Source organism: Hippopotamus amphibius, chromosome 16, assembly GCF_030028045.1.
Source record: "Hippopotamus amphibius kiboko isolate mHipAmp2 chromosome 16, mHipAmp2.hap2, whole genome shotgun sequence".
In the NCBI taxonomy this organism is placed as follows: Eukaryota; Metazoa; Chordata; class Mammalia; order Artiodactyla; family Hippopotamidae; genus Hippopotamus; species Hippopotamus amphibius.
In genome coordinates, this window is record NC_080201.1 from 47,045,330 (window position 1) to 47,059,664 (window position 14,335).

Below are 14,335 nucleotides of genomic sequence, written 5' to 3' on the forward strand. Positions count from 1 at the left end.
TCAGAGAGTTCTCCCTTATAGTACTGCATCCCCATCAGGCTCCATCCCCTCACCCTGTTTACTCACACCCTTTATCCCAACCTGACATTGAATCTTATTTGTTTGGTGTCCATCTTGTCCCATGAGAAGGAAGACTGGGACTTGGTTGTGTTTGCTGCTGTATACACAGCACCCAGAACAGTGCCCTCAGACACACAATAGATGCTCAATAGACACTGTTGGATGTTAAAACAGGATTTATCTCTTCGGGTGGTTGGGAACATTCACTAACAAACCTGGCGCACCAGCCAGGCCCTCAGGAAGTCTCAGGCATTGGGAACGTCTCAGGTGCCCCTCGTTGTGTCCAGGGCCAGGGGCAGATATGCAGTCATGTCTGCACAGACATGGGAAACCCACACCCCAAGTCACAGATGGGGATTCCGAGGCACCATCACTGGCAGCAGAGGGCTGACCTGCAATACTGTGCAGACCTCTCTCAAAACTCAGGGACTGTCCTCTGGTCCCTGCCTCATTTGTTTTTCTTGTTTCTTAGTTTTATTATGTTAATTCTCAACATTTTATATTAAATATTTTAGACCTACAAGTTACAGGGATAGTAAAATGAATTCCTGCCTACCCTCCACCTAAATTTAATGACTTACCACATCTGTACTAGATAGATAGATGATAGACAGATGATAGATGATGATAGATAGATGATAGATAGATAGATGATAGATAGATAGATAGATAGATAGATAGATAGATAGATAGATAGATATAGATAGATAGATGAATAGATAGATAATAGGTTTTTTAAAGTTTTGGCTGAATCATCTGAGAGTAAGTTGGAGACAGGATGTTTGTCCATAAATACTTAGGCATGTGTCTTCTATGAATAAGGACACTCTCTTACATAATCACAGTCCAGTGATCAAATTCAGGAAATTAACATGGATGTGACATTATTAACTAACTTAGAGAATTTATTTGAATTTCCCCAGTTTTCCCTCTCATGTCTTTTTCTTGCTCCAGGATTCCGATCCAGGACCACACTTTGCATTTAGTCGTCCTGGTTCCTTAGTCTCCTCCAATCTGTGACATTTCCTCAGCCTTTCCTTACCTTTCATGACCCTGACATTTTGGAAGACCATCTCCATTATGTCGTAGAATTTTCCTTGGTTTGGGTTTGCAGATGGTTCCTCGTGATTGGCAGGAGCACAGCCGTGATGTGTATCCTTCTCTGAGCACCATGTCAGGGTATTTTTGAGTCTTCAAGCAGTTTGGAATGGAGCAGGCATTTGGGGGATATCAAGAGGCTTAGGGGGTGACTGGAGGGCTGTTCTACGATGTCTTTATTTTCTATTAAAACACTGACACAGTCACAGTCAGCACTCAGCTGGACTGGTGATTCAATAGTAGAAACAGAGTCACTGCCTGAGCCCCCAGACTTCCCACACCCAGCCCAGCCCGACCCTGCTCTAGCCCCAGGGCCTTGTCCATTCTGACTGGTCAGTGCCCAGTTAAACGTTTTTTTATCAGCCCCCCTGATTTCACAGCCTTCAGATAGTACACAGCCTTCAAGTTCTGTGTCTTTGGAGGAACTTTGCTTGCACATTTATTTTTTCATTGTGTGTCCAAGCAACCCTAACCCTGTCTCGGGAGAGGACACAGCCGGTTGTCCACAGGCAGACTCTGGATACAGCGGGAGTTGCGCCAACGTTGGCACCTGGAGCGGCGCCCGGGTGGACTGTGCCATGTGGGGAGGGGACGGGCAACTCCCGGCACCACTCAGGGGCGAAGACTTTTCACAAGAATGTCGCAAGCGTGATGCGATGCGGTAAGCACCGTAGAGCAGGATTTCTCTGAGCCCGGGGCACATGGATCATGGAGAATTTTTTGGAGGACAGTTAATGGTCAGAATTGAAAAAAATTTCCCTGACTGTTAAATGGATGGCGAACAGTTGAGTGGGTTTTCAGGGGAATTTGAACAAGAGTCTCCTAGAATCGTAACCACACACACTCTTTAGGGACTCAGCGGGCTGTCCCTCCTTCTTCCCATGTGCCACTTCCCCTTCATGTTTTAAGATGTCCACTTGTCAAAATGATCATTTCAAGGGAATTCCCTGGATGTCCAGTGGTTAGGACTCTGCGCTTTCACTGCCAAGGATACGGGTCCCCTGGTCGGAAAACCAAGATCCCGCATGCCAAGCACCACATCCAGAAAAAAAATAATAATAATTTCAAGACCTTGGCACAAGCTTTTCCTCTACCTGAAACACTCGCCCTGCATCCTCCCCACGTTCAACTACCTCTCTTCTGGGACCACCCACCAGGCTAGATCAGGTACCCACCCTGGGCTCCCACAGACCCCTAGGCTTCCCTTTCCCAGCCCTGACCACTCTGACCCGTAATTCCTCCTTCACAAGCCCGACCACTCTGGGCTGTCCCTATTTGGTGACATTTCATCTCCCCCCGGACTCTGAGGATGGGATCCAGGATGTCTCAGTCACCACTGTGTGCCTGCACCACCCAGGCCAGAGTCGGCCCAGGCTGGCCTCAGGGAGTGTTTGCCAAGTGAAAGAATTCATTGTGACCTTGATTTTCTGTCTGTGTTTGGTCTCTGATAAGATAGTGGACTCAGCAATGCCCTTCGCCTCCTGGGCAGGTCACCCTTCCCCCACTGCACCCCCACCTCCAGACCCTGGGAAGATTGAAGCTAGGGGCCCAGCAGGCAGGGACCTTGCTTCCCCTTCTTTTTCCAGCTGGCAGAGGAGCAGGCAGGGTATCAAGGAGTGAGGGGCAACGTCACCCCAGCCTGGCTAAGCTGGCAGCCAGGTCTCCTGTGTTCTGCTCCCCTCCCACCTTTGTCCAGATGTGCAAAGGTCAACCGTCCTCAGGAAATTGTCAGGCTTCCTTATTTGAGATCTTAACATCATATCCCGAATCCAACCATCTCTCCCTTCTCTGCTCTCACTCTGATTCAACTTCCATCCCTTCCTGCTTGGGCTCTCACAGCAGCCTATCTCCTGGTCTCCCTACTCCCATCCCAGCCCCCAAAATCTGCTCCCCACTTGCAGCCAGAGGGAGCCTGGGAACCCCTGAGTTGGACCAGGACCTCAGAGTCCTCCCGGGGCTCCACCTCACTCCAGCTAAAGTCAAGTCCTCACATTGGGGCCCAAGGTCCTGGTGAGCTGCCCTGTTGCCTCCCTGACCTCCCCTCCTCCCACCCTCCCCATGCTGGGTCCACACCAGCCCCACTGGTCTCCCTGCTGCGCCTCAGACACAGCGAACAGTGAACAGCGTAGTGAACAGCATGGTGCCTACTAGACTTTGCATTTGCTGTTTCCTCGTCCTGGAATGCTCTTCCCCTAGATTCTGCATGGCTCCCTCTCTCCCTCCATCAGGTCTTTACACAACTGTTGTCTTCCCGGTGAGATTCCTTGACTAACCTAATTAAAATTGTAACCCTCAGTCTCCCTTCTGCCCTCTCCATCTCCATCACCTTCTCCACTTCCCCACCCACCCCCATAGCACTTACCTTCTAACCTATGTAATTTTTCTTATTTATTGGGTTTCTTCTGTATTCTCCGAATCCTCCTGATAGAATGTGAGCTCCATGAGGGCAGGCTCACCTCATGCCTGTTTTTGTTTGGGTTTTTTTGTTTTTGTTTTTGATTAATGTATCCCTAATGCCTAGAATAGCAAATAGTGGGTGCACAATAAACTTTTGTTGAATGAATAAATCTCGGTGTAAATCTCCACATACACTCAACGGTATGCAGCAGCCATCGTGGCCACAAATACTGACATAGACCCACAGTCCTGCCTTGGGATGATGTTCTTTGTCCACCAAAGACACATGTCCCCGGCATAAAACAGAGAGACAGACACACACACACACTGTCAGGAAACCCAGGATAACAGCTGACACTCACTGAGAACTTACTGCACTCAGCCCTGTCTTCAGCGATTATATATATGAGCTCGTTTCATCCTCACAATAACCTCATGAGGAAGGTACTGTTTTTATTCCTATTTTACTATGAAGAAACTGAGGGGCAGAGAGGGTCAACGACTTGGCCAGGGTCACACAGCTAGTAACTGGCAGAGCCAGAATTCGAACCCACGTAGCCAGGCTGGAGAGTCCTCACAGACGCGCGTGTAGATACACAGAATCACACCAGACATCGTTTGAGAAGAAGGCCTCACATCAAAACCATCCTCCATTTAATGATTTGTGGAATGTTTACTGAGCATCTAGTACGTGCCAAGCTTTTCGTTGAGCACTGAGATTTGCAGCGAACAAAACAGTCACGGTCCTGCCTGCCCTTGGTGCCTGTACTTTGGGGCCGGGGTGGGGGTGGGGAGCAAGGAGGGGAGGGCGGGGCCAGGACACAGCTCTGGGAGGCACAGCATTAAAGAAGATGAAAGCACAGTCTGAGAGTTGTGAGACCTAGGAAACGGGTGGGGGTAGGTGCTCGGGAGGCAAAGGATAAGGGAGCCTCACGAAGGAGGGTGGGTTCAGCAGTGTCTTGCGTTTTTGAGACCCCTCCTCCCCCCCCCCCCCCCCTCCCCGAGGGCTCAACACAGAGTCTGACCCACAGCAGGCGGTTCACTACCTGCTGAATGAAGGCATGGCAAAACTCGCAGATGTTTGATAGAAACTGCGAGAACTCAACGGCTGCCTTTTATGATCAGGGCAGGCCGACTCCCCACTCCCTATGCCTGGCAGGGAAGCTTGAGCAAATTAGTTAGAAAAAGGTATTCTTGGATAGAGAAGTATGCAAAGCTCAGAATGGGGTTCAGAAGCCAAAAATGAGGGATACAGGTCTCTTGATCTAATTGTCTGTTCCAGGAGCCAAAATTCAGGAAGGGGGGGGGGGGCTGGTGAGGAGATGGGACATCTTTGATCAACACGTCTTCCAACTTCTAGCCAATCAGAAGAGGAGAATCAGCAAGTGGGACTGGCTCAGCGTATCAGAAAAGTAAGCCGGTCCATACGGACTGTCAGTCAATTGCTAAAGAACAGAGGGGTGGGCGGGGCCAACATAATTAGGAGGGTGGATCTGTCTAGGAGACACCCCCTCTGCATGTCAGCCAATCATGAAAGGAGGACAAAATGATGATGGGGCTGGACCGACAGCTGGCTGATATGAATTTCTAGTCTAGGTATGCCTGCTTGGCTTTCCAGCCAATCAGGAGAGGGAGTGGAGGAACAGCTGTGTTTGTTTGTTTTCCCTTTCGGTACTTTGAAAATGTCACTCTAATGTCTCCTGATTTCAATTATTTCTTATTAGAAGATAGTCCTTAGTTGATAACACTGTATTGTATAATTGAAATTTGTTAAGAGGGTCAAACACAAATGTCCTTTGTGTGTGTGACACACACACAAAGGTAAATAAATATGTGAAGTGATGGATGTGGGAATCCTTTCACAATGTATATGTATATCAAATCATCACGTTGTACACTTTAAACACCTTACACTTCTATTTGTCAATTATACCTCAATAAAACAAGAAAAATAAAGAAGATGGTTTTAGGAGGTTTTTTTGTTCTCTTGAAGTCCAGGGTGTTTTTTCTCTGTGGCCACTATGATGGATAGTTAATTTTAGGTATCAGTTTGGCTAGGCTATGGTGCCCAGTTGTTTGATGTTACTGTGACTATAGTTCACAGCTGTGGTTAACATTTACAATCAGTTGACTTTAAGTAAAATAAATTAGCGTTCATAATGCAGGTGGGGCTTTTCCAATCAGTTAAAGCCTTAAGAGGGACAACTGAGGTTTCCTGGAATTCTGCCTCAAGACGGTAGCATAGAAATCCTGCCTGAGTTTTCCACCCTGCTGGCCTGGCCTATGCATTTAGGACTAAAGGCAGCAACATTAACTTTTATCTGAATTTCCAGGCTGCCAGCCTGCCCTACAAATTTCAGATTTGCCAGCCCCCACAATCACATAAGCCAATTTCTTAAAATAAATCTCAGTCTCTCCCTCACTCTCCCTCTCTCCCCATCTTTCTATCTCATCTCTATTCTGGTCTCTGGAGAATCCTGATGGATACAGCTGCTTTAAAGATTTTCTCTCCAGACCTTTCTGAGCTTCTGGAATATATTTTTCCATGATTTAGAGAAAATTTTCAGCCATTATCTTTTCACATATTGAATCTGTTCTGTACCAGAGCTGCTCTACATATAGGACTCAAATTACAACTATGTTAGATAACTAGGTAGTGTCTGATAGCACTCAGACAGTGTGATGCTCTCTCTCTCTCTCTGTGCTTCAGTTTGGATAATTTCTATTAAATTGGTTTTGAATTTATTGATCTTTTCTACCACAACCAGAATATCATTAAGCCCAGCAAAGTAATTCTCAATTTCAGATACTGTATTTTTCTGCTGTGCGTTTGGCTGTGCATTCGAGCTTTCAAGCTGTCACACCAGCCCGTTTGACTTTAAAAAGCTTTGCTAATTTCTCTTTCCCCAGAACAGTCCATCACAGGTCCAACCCTTTACCCACCTGTGCCAACGTTTGGCCAAAATCCCCAGAAGGGAGAAAAACTGTCTGATTTCTGTTTACTTAAGATGGAGTCTTCATTCACTGGAATTTAGTTTCTTGAGATTTTACTCTTTACGTTCCACAGTTCTTTGATGATTTTAAAAAGACGAACTTTTAGTTTATTCCTTTATTCATACTGCTATGGAAGGAAAACGGTCTGCCATGACCTTCTACATCCTCCAGGTGTGGAATTAGGACCTTTTAAGACAATAGTCAGGTCTTGTGCTTTCCTGCTTAATATCTCCAATGGCTTCCTTCACACTTCAGATCCAAACTCCACACCATGAACATGTCTACCACGACCTTGTGGTTCTGGGCGATGTGTTCCCTGCTCACCATTCCACACTGACTTCTTTATTTTTTTTTTTTTAAAGATTTATTTTTTATTATTTATTTATTTTATTTTTGGCTGCATTGGGTCTTCACTGCTGCACACGGGCTTTCTCTAGTTGTGGCGAGCGGGGGCTACTCTTCATTGCAGTGTGCGGGTTTTTCAATGCGGTGGCTTCTCTTGTTGTGGAGCACAGGCTCTAGGCGTGTAGGCTTCAGTAGTTGCAGTGCGTGGGCTCAGTAGTTGTGGTTCGCGGGCTCTAGAGCGCAGGTTCAGTAGCTGTGGTGCACAGACTCAGTTGCTCCACAGCATGTGGGATCTTCCCAGCCCAGGGCTCGAACCTGTGTTCCCTTCATTGGCAGGCTGATTCTTGACCACTGCGCCACCAGGGAAGCCCCCACCCTGACTTCTTAACATATTCCCATGGCTATTCTCCAGGCTCACTGGCTTTTCCCCTTTTCCTACTCTTTCTTACCTTGGGAAGATTACACTTGGTATTCTGTCTGCTTGATTCTCTCTTCTCCTGGTAATTCTATAGCCCTCTCCTTCTCATGCTTCAGGCAGGCCACAGCTCAAATGTTGCCTCTTAGGAGAGGTTTTTCCTAGATACATGCACCCCTATGTTCATAGCAGCACTATTTACAATAGCCAGGTCATGGAAACAACCTAAATGTCCATCAACAGGTGAATGGATAAAAAAAGACTTGGTATATATGCATATACCACATGGAATATACACAATGGAATACTACTCAGCCATAAAAAATAATGAAATAATGCCATTTGCAGCTACATGGATGGACCTAGAGATTATCAAACCAAGTGAAGTAAATCAGGAAAAGACAGACAAATACCATATGATATCACTTATATGTGGAGTCGAAAATATGGCACAAACGAACTCATCTATGAAAGAGAAACAGACTCACAGACATAGAGAACAGACTTGTGGTTGGCAAGGCTTTGGGGAGGTATGGATTGGGAGTTTAGGAGTAGCAGATGCAAACTATTATATGGATAAACAACGAAGTCCTACTGCATAGCACAGGGAACTATATTCAATATCCTATAATAAACCATAATGGAAAAGAATGTGAAAAAGTATATATGTATACACAGAACTGAATCACTTTGCTGTACACCAGAAACTAACACAACATTGTAAATCAACTATACTTCAATAAACTTTCACAAACCACCCCCAAGAGAGAGGTTTTTCCTGAACATATTATCATGTGTCTCCCTCCATCCTCCAGCCTCCTTTATACTATTTATGATGATCTGAAGTAATCTTGTAATTTGCATTTTCTTATTTATGTTCTAACTTCCCTCAAGACAACATATATTCTGTGAAGCCACGGCCTAATCTGTCCTGTGCAGCACTGACTCCTTAGGCCCCGGCCCAATGCCTAGCACACAGGAAGCGTGCAATAATCTGTTGAATGAATGAATGGGTGAAGCCTCCAGGTTACTTACAGGAGCTGTTAGTACACAGGGTCGTGGAAGGGCATATCCCAACCACACAAACACATATACACAATCACACAGAAGGCATTACATGGACTGCTCCCAGAAATGCTGGCAGAGGGAAGACTTCCTCCATGGGGCAGGGACAGGGCACTAATGTCCAAGTCCAAGTCCAAAGGTTCCCAGGGAAGCGAGAAGGCCTGGTACTATGAGGGGTGCAGAGCATGCCAAAAAGGTCTCCCAGCTCATGGTTCTGCTAGGTGTTCTGAGTTGTCTTGTGGCATAAAGATGAACAGGAGCCCTGACAGGCCCAGAATGATGGCCATGAAGCTGAAGCCCAAGGCCAGCTTAGAATTTTTCTTTGCTCTGACTTTGTTTTCCAAACTGTTTGCTTTCCATGTCTGTGGAGGTGAAGACAGGCTGATGTTTTTCTAAAAAAGGGCAAAATGGAGGAAGGGTCCCCTGCAGAGAACCTGGAGCCCGTGGTCAGGATCAGGGGAGGGAGGATGAGTTGGAGGAGAGGAGGAAGCAATGGAGTTAGATGGTGCAGGGGGCCTGGGCAGGACCAGGTAGACGGGGGCACACAGGGATCTGTGGGAAGAAGCAGAGTCAGCAGGATGGAGAACAGGGTGGGGACCAATCCCAGAGTACCAGGCAGGGTGGGATAGAGAAGGGGCCAGGGCTAGTAACTGGAGAGGAGGGGGAGCTGGGCAGGGGCTGGCTCCTGTGGCACCCGTGGAAAGGGAAGTGGGCAGGAAGCCTGGAGGTGTTCTGCAGAGGCGGGACTATGGCTAATCCCCACCCACCAAGTGGAAGAACCCTGGCAAGTATTCCCAGTGGGAGGAAGCAGAAAACTGAAAACATGGACAACAGCATGTAGTCCTTCACAGGGATGTTGAAGGGTGTCTTGCAGATGGGCTGCATCATTGTAACCTCGAACTCTGGGGCCCGGATGTCAGCCACAGCAGCCGTGGACTCCAGCAGAGGGGGTGGGGTGTACACAGGGATCAAGAAGGGTCAGCAGATGCCGAGTAACGGGAGCCAACGCCACCAACAGGAGGGTGCTGGAAATACTTGCCTCACAGTGACCCTGGCCACCGCTATGGGAACACGGACCCTGTGACCCCCCAGTGGTTCCATATAGTACTCCCACTGGCCCTGTAACACCCTCCAAGTACCTTAGAAACCCTGCAGGCTGCTTCTGTCTCCCTAAACCCATTCCTGCTCTCCAATAACGTGCTCCATCCCAATTTGCTGGTGTTCTCCAATTAATTAAGCCTCGTCCTACCAAATTATTGAGAGCTCCTCTTTTAGCCTAAAATGTGCTCAGTTTGTATGTTAAACTAAATGGTCACTTGAGCCCACTGATGCTGAAACTCGAGCACACAACAGAGTCACCTGGAGGACTTACTGAAACAGGTAGCAGAGCCCCATCCCCAGAGCTGCTGACTGCGTAGGTCTGGGGCAGGGTCCAAGAATGTGCATTTCTAGCAAGTTCCCAGGTGAGGCTGCTGCTGCAGGCTAGGGACCAGGCTTTGAGAACCACTGCTTTAGACGATTCCTTACTCTCTGTACCCCTCTAACCCTCTCGTCACTTCTGTAATCCTCCGTCTGTACCCCGTATTCCCCATCCTATAACTCTGGTCCTAGTCTGCTTCACTCCTCTCCCTGATCCTGTAATATTCCTTCTGTCCGTCATAACCCCTCCCATAACCCATCCCTCCTCCCATAACCTCTCCCTGCCCCCCAGAACTGCCTGCCCCCCAGAGCTCTCTTCCTGCTCCCTATAACCCTTTCCTGACCCCTATAACCCCTCCTATAACTTCTCTGTCCTACACTCCCTTGACCCTATAAGTCCTTCAGTTTCTTCATATAAACCCCTTCCTAAGACCCCATAACCTCCCCCTGGTCCTTTCCTAACCCTCTCTCTGTCCCACAAGAACCTCCTCATCCCGTATAATCCTCTCCTGGACCCTCATAATCTACTCTTTGTCTCCCATAACCTTTCCTTGTTACCTTCTAATGTTACCTCCAGCCTCCTTCCCACAGAAATCCCTTCCTTTGCCCCCCAAAACTTTCCTGTGACCCTGCAATTCCCTCCTGGACACCGAGACACCCATCATCCTCCTGTCTATCCCATATTAAGTCTGGCTGTCCTCTCCTGACCGACCCCCGCACGCTGCGTCCTCTTAAACCCCCCACTATTTCCCCACCATCATCCACAAACCCAGTTAATGCCACAGCTGTCCGCTCATCCCAGCCGCTGAGCTGCGTCACAGGGGCCTGGCCTCGGTTGGTTACCACTTCATTACGATTGGCCGCCCTGATATGGAGGAGGCCGGGAGGGCCATGTCTCAAAGCATTTAGACCTTGATTCTGGTTGGTTCAATGTATTAAGGAGGCATCACTTAGGCACCCCTTCCCCAACCCCTGTTCTCTGCCTGTCCTCTTGATTGAGTCAATGAATGAAGAGGTGGGATTTCAACCACTTGCCATTTTGTTGCTGTTCCCAGTTTGAACTCCTGATTGACTCAATGAATAGAGTCGGTGAGCCTCAAGTACAGGCTAGTAAATTCTGGGCTAATTCCTTGATAGGCAAAGGGCAGGATGTAATTTTTTTTTTAACATGAAAGTATTGGAAGCCTACAGTGCACCAGGTAGTGATCTGCTCTTGAGGGCCAAGTGGCAACCAAGAGAGAAAAAGCCACAGTCCTCCCAGAGTTCACAGTCCATGGGGAAGATGGGGAGATGGAGAGGGAAAACCTGAATAAATAAACTAAATGATTTCAGAGAGGACCAAGGGCTATGGGGGAATAATTAGGACATAAGGGAGAGGGACCCAGGAGGGTGAAACAAGGTGAGATGGAGGGGTTAGGAGGTCAAGGAAGACCTGTCTGGGGAGAGGACATCCAAGCCGAGACCTTGGATGAGGGGCCAGCTATGAGAAGATCGGGGGGAGAGAGTTCCAGGCAGGAGGAATGGCAAGTGCAAAGGTCCTGAGGCGGGAAAGACAGTTGTGTGATCCAGAAACAGAAACAAGGGCAGTGTGGCTAGAGTGTGGAGAGGCAGGAGGAGAGCAGCAGAGCAAGGCAGAGCCTGAACACCTGGGAAAGGGATTTGGGTTTGATTACAAGAGCCATGGGCACATGGAGGGTTTAAGCCAGGTAGAGAGAGAATCTGATTTAGGTTGTGGGGTTGCTCCAGCTGCCCTGAGCAGAATGGAGAATGGAAGGTAAAATGTTTCTGTTTTGCCTGAGGACAGAGCCTGGCAGTTTCATTCTTAGAGAGAATGCGACAGTGCCCTGACCCCTGGGTCCCTTGGACATGATGGGATTTGGGTATGGAAAGGGGGAGCACCTGGCAGAGAGAAGGTGCCAGGAAACATCAGCCAGGAACAAGCCATATGGGATCTGAGTGTGTCTATATCTGTCTGCACGTGTGTGTGTCTATCTCTGTCTGCACATGTGTGTGTCTATCTCCTAAGATGATGGACTCAGCGATGCCCTTCATGTCTTAGGTAGTCACCCTCCTCAGTCCCTGCAAGCATGGAAGCTGGAAGTTGTAGGCGTCGAAATCATACTGCCCTACAGTGCTCCTCACCCCATACTAGAGAAATCACTAACACAGGCCAGTAAGAATGAGAACACCCTTCCATGGCGGAGAGTTCCTTGGCTGGTGTACGTCTTGCCTGGTGGATCCCATGGCTGGTGGTCATGTGTCCCTTGGCCAGTGGGCTACATCCCAGGGAGACCATCTCTCCCAGTGCTTGGTCTCACTAAGGGTTTAACGTGTAACCCTGACCAGAGCCATCGCTTGTTGGAGTGCCAGCAAGCAAGAGTGAACTTCCAGGGCTGTGCCGCCTGGCGCTCCCTCCAGGGGCTCACCCAACTTCTGAAATTCCCTTGGATTGCACAGTCTAGAGTCTGCTTTGTCCACAAAACCAGACATAAGGGCATGACTAGGAGAAAAGCTGAAAACAGAGCAAGGTACATACTTATGCCTGGAGCCTGCCTACTATAAAAGATTAGTAGAAAGAAATCTTAATCAAGTAGAGTTAGAAGACTAGAAGCAGGCGCTCTTGTGCCCTGCATTAACAGCAGAGCCCAGCAGGAAGGCGAAAGATGCCTCTGCTTTTTATTGGAGTAGAGTTGACTTACAATGTTGTGTTAGTTTCAGGTGTGAAGTAATGTGAATTCGTTATACGTATACATATATCCACACGTTTTTAGACTCTTTTCCTATATAGGCCATTACAGAGTATTGAATAGAGATCCCTGTGCTATACAGTAGGTCCTTATTAGTTATCTATTTTATATATAGTAGTATGTCAATCCTAATCTTCCAATTTATCCCTCCCACCCCCCCACGTTTTACAATCAACTTGTCATGTTATATAAACATACTCATCGTGTTTATCGCTTCTTCTTCCAGTGAGATAAACTTTCTAATCCAACCACAGCTACTCATTTCGGCCAGAATGCAGAAAAACCTTATGGAGAAAATTGGCAGGCAGGAAAATCCACTTGCACACATACAGCTCCTTTAGTTTCTAATCTCTCATATCTCCCCAAATAGCCATTAAAGCCCCACTGGTTTTTCTTTACCAGAGCCCCTCAGCTCATGGTAAGCCCAGTCTTCCACACCCCCTTGCCCAGACTCAGCAAGTGCCCCAGGGAGTGACCACCAATGTCCACTTAAGCAGGAAGGGCTCCTTATTCTCTGAAATTTAATTCTTCTAGACTTATTTGCAGCCACAGCTCTTTGCCATCTTTAAAAAGTATAAATTTCTTAGTGTCTCCCCCTTTTTTTTTTTTTTACCCCTAGCTGTTATGGAAGGAGACTGTGATATTGCAATTTATAAAAATAAATATATATTTGGTCTATTTGGTCTTCATCCCCGATCCTAGCACAGAATTCCCCAAATCCTTCAAATTTCCCATGATAAGAGCAATAAGATGTCTTTTGTTACATCAACGGTGACTTTTGGAAAGCGCTTGGGTAACCTAAGGACGAAGGATGTTGCCAGGGGAACCAACCAAGTGATTAGAGGGTTGGCACTTTCTATACCCATCTTCTCCCTCCCCCAAAACTCTGGGGAGGGGAGGGAAGCTGGAGGTTGAATCAATTGCCAATGGCCAGTGATTGAATCAATAATGAAGTGCAAAACAAAGAAACACAAAGAACATCACTCACCACTCAGTTCTCACTGAGAGCGCACTCTGAGAGGAATTCAGGATGAAAAACAGGATGAGGCATCCTGTGCTTTGGAAAAATAGGGCCCTTAGATAGTAGGATGTATATCTTAGGAAGAATTTTAATGAACCCAGATTCTTGCATCTTCTAAAACATAGAAAAGCATTAAAATCATTAACTTGAGTTATCTGTTCTTTGTGACGAGCAGTAATCTTCCACCAAGACATATGCTTGACTGCATGTATTCCCTCGCCAGATATATATATATATCTACCGCTTCTTCCCCTACTTCTTCACAATGGTCCCCCATAGTCCTCAGTAAGGTCCCTAAATAAAACCTAAACTCACAACTCTTACATTGTGCATTTTTCTTTAAGTTGACAGAAATTTCCATAAAAACCCGGAAGGATAGGTTCAGAGAGCTTCCGGGTCAGTGAACACGTGGCGGTGCTAAAAGAGGGTTGCACCTGAGGAGGACACAGTATGGGGTAAGGGCACGGAAGCTCTGTGCCCTTGCCCCATACCTTGCTCCATGCATCTTTCATCTGGCTGTTCCTGACTTACATCCTTTTATAATAAGCTGGTAATCCAGTAAGTAAATTGTTTCTCTGAATTCCGTGAGCCACTCTAGCAAATTCATTAGTTCCTAGGAGGGGGTCGTGAGAACCTCTGATTTACAGCCAGTCCGTCAGAAGTACAAGTAACAACCCAGACTTGCGACTGGTGTCTGAAGTCTAAGGAAGAGGTTGTAGGAAACGCCCATCTGTAGCTGGGTGGTCAGAAGCACAGGTAACAACTGAGGCTTGC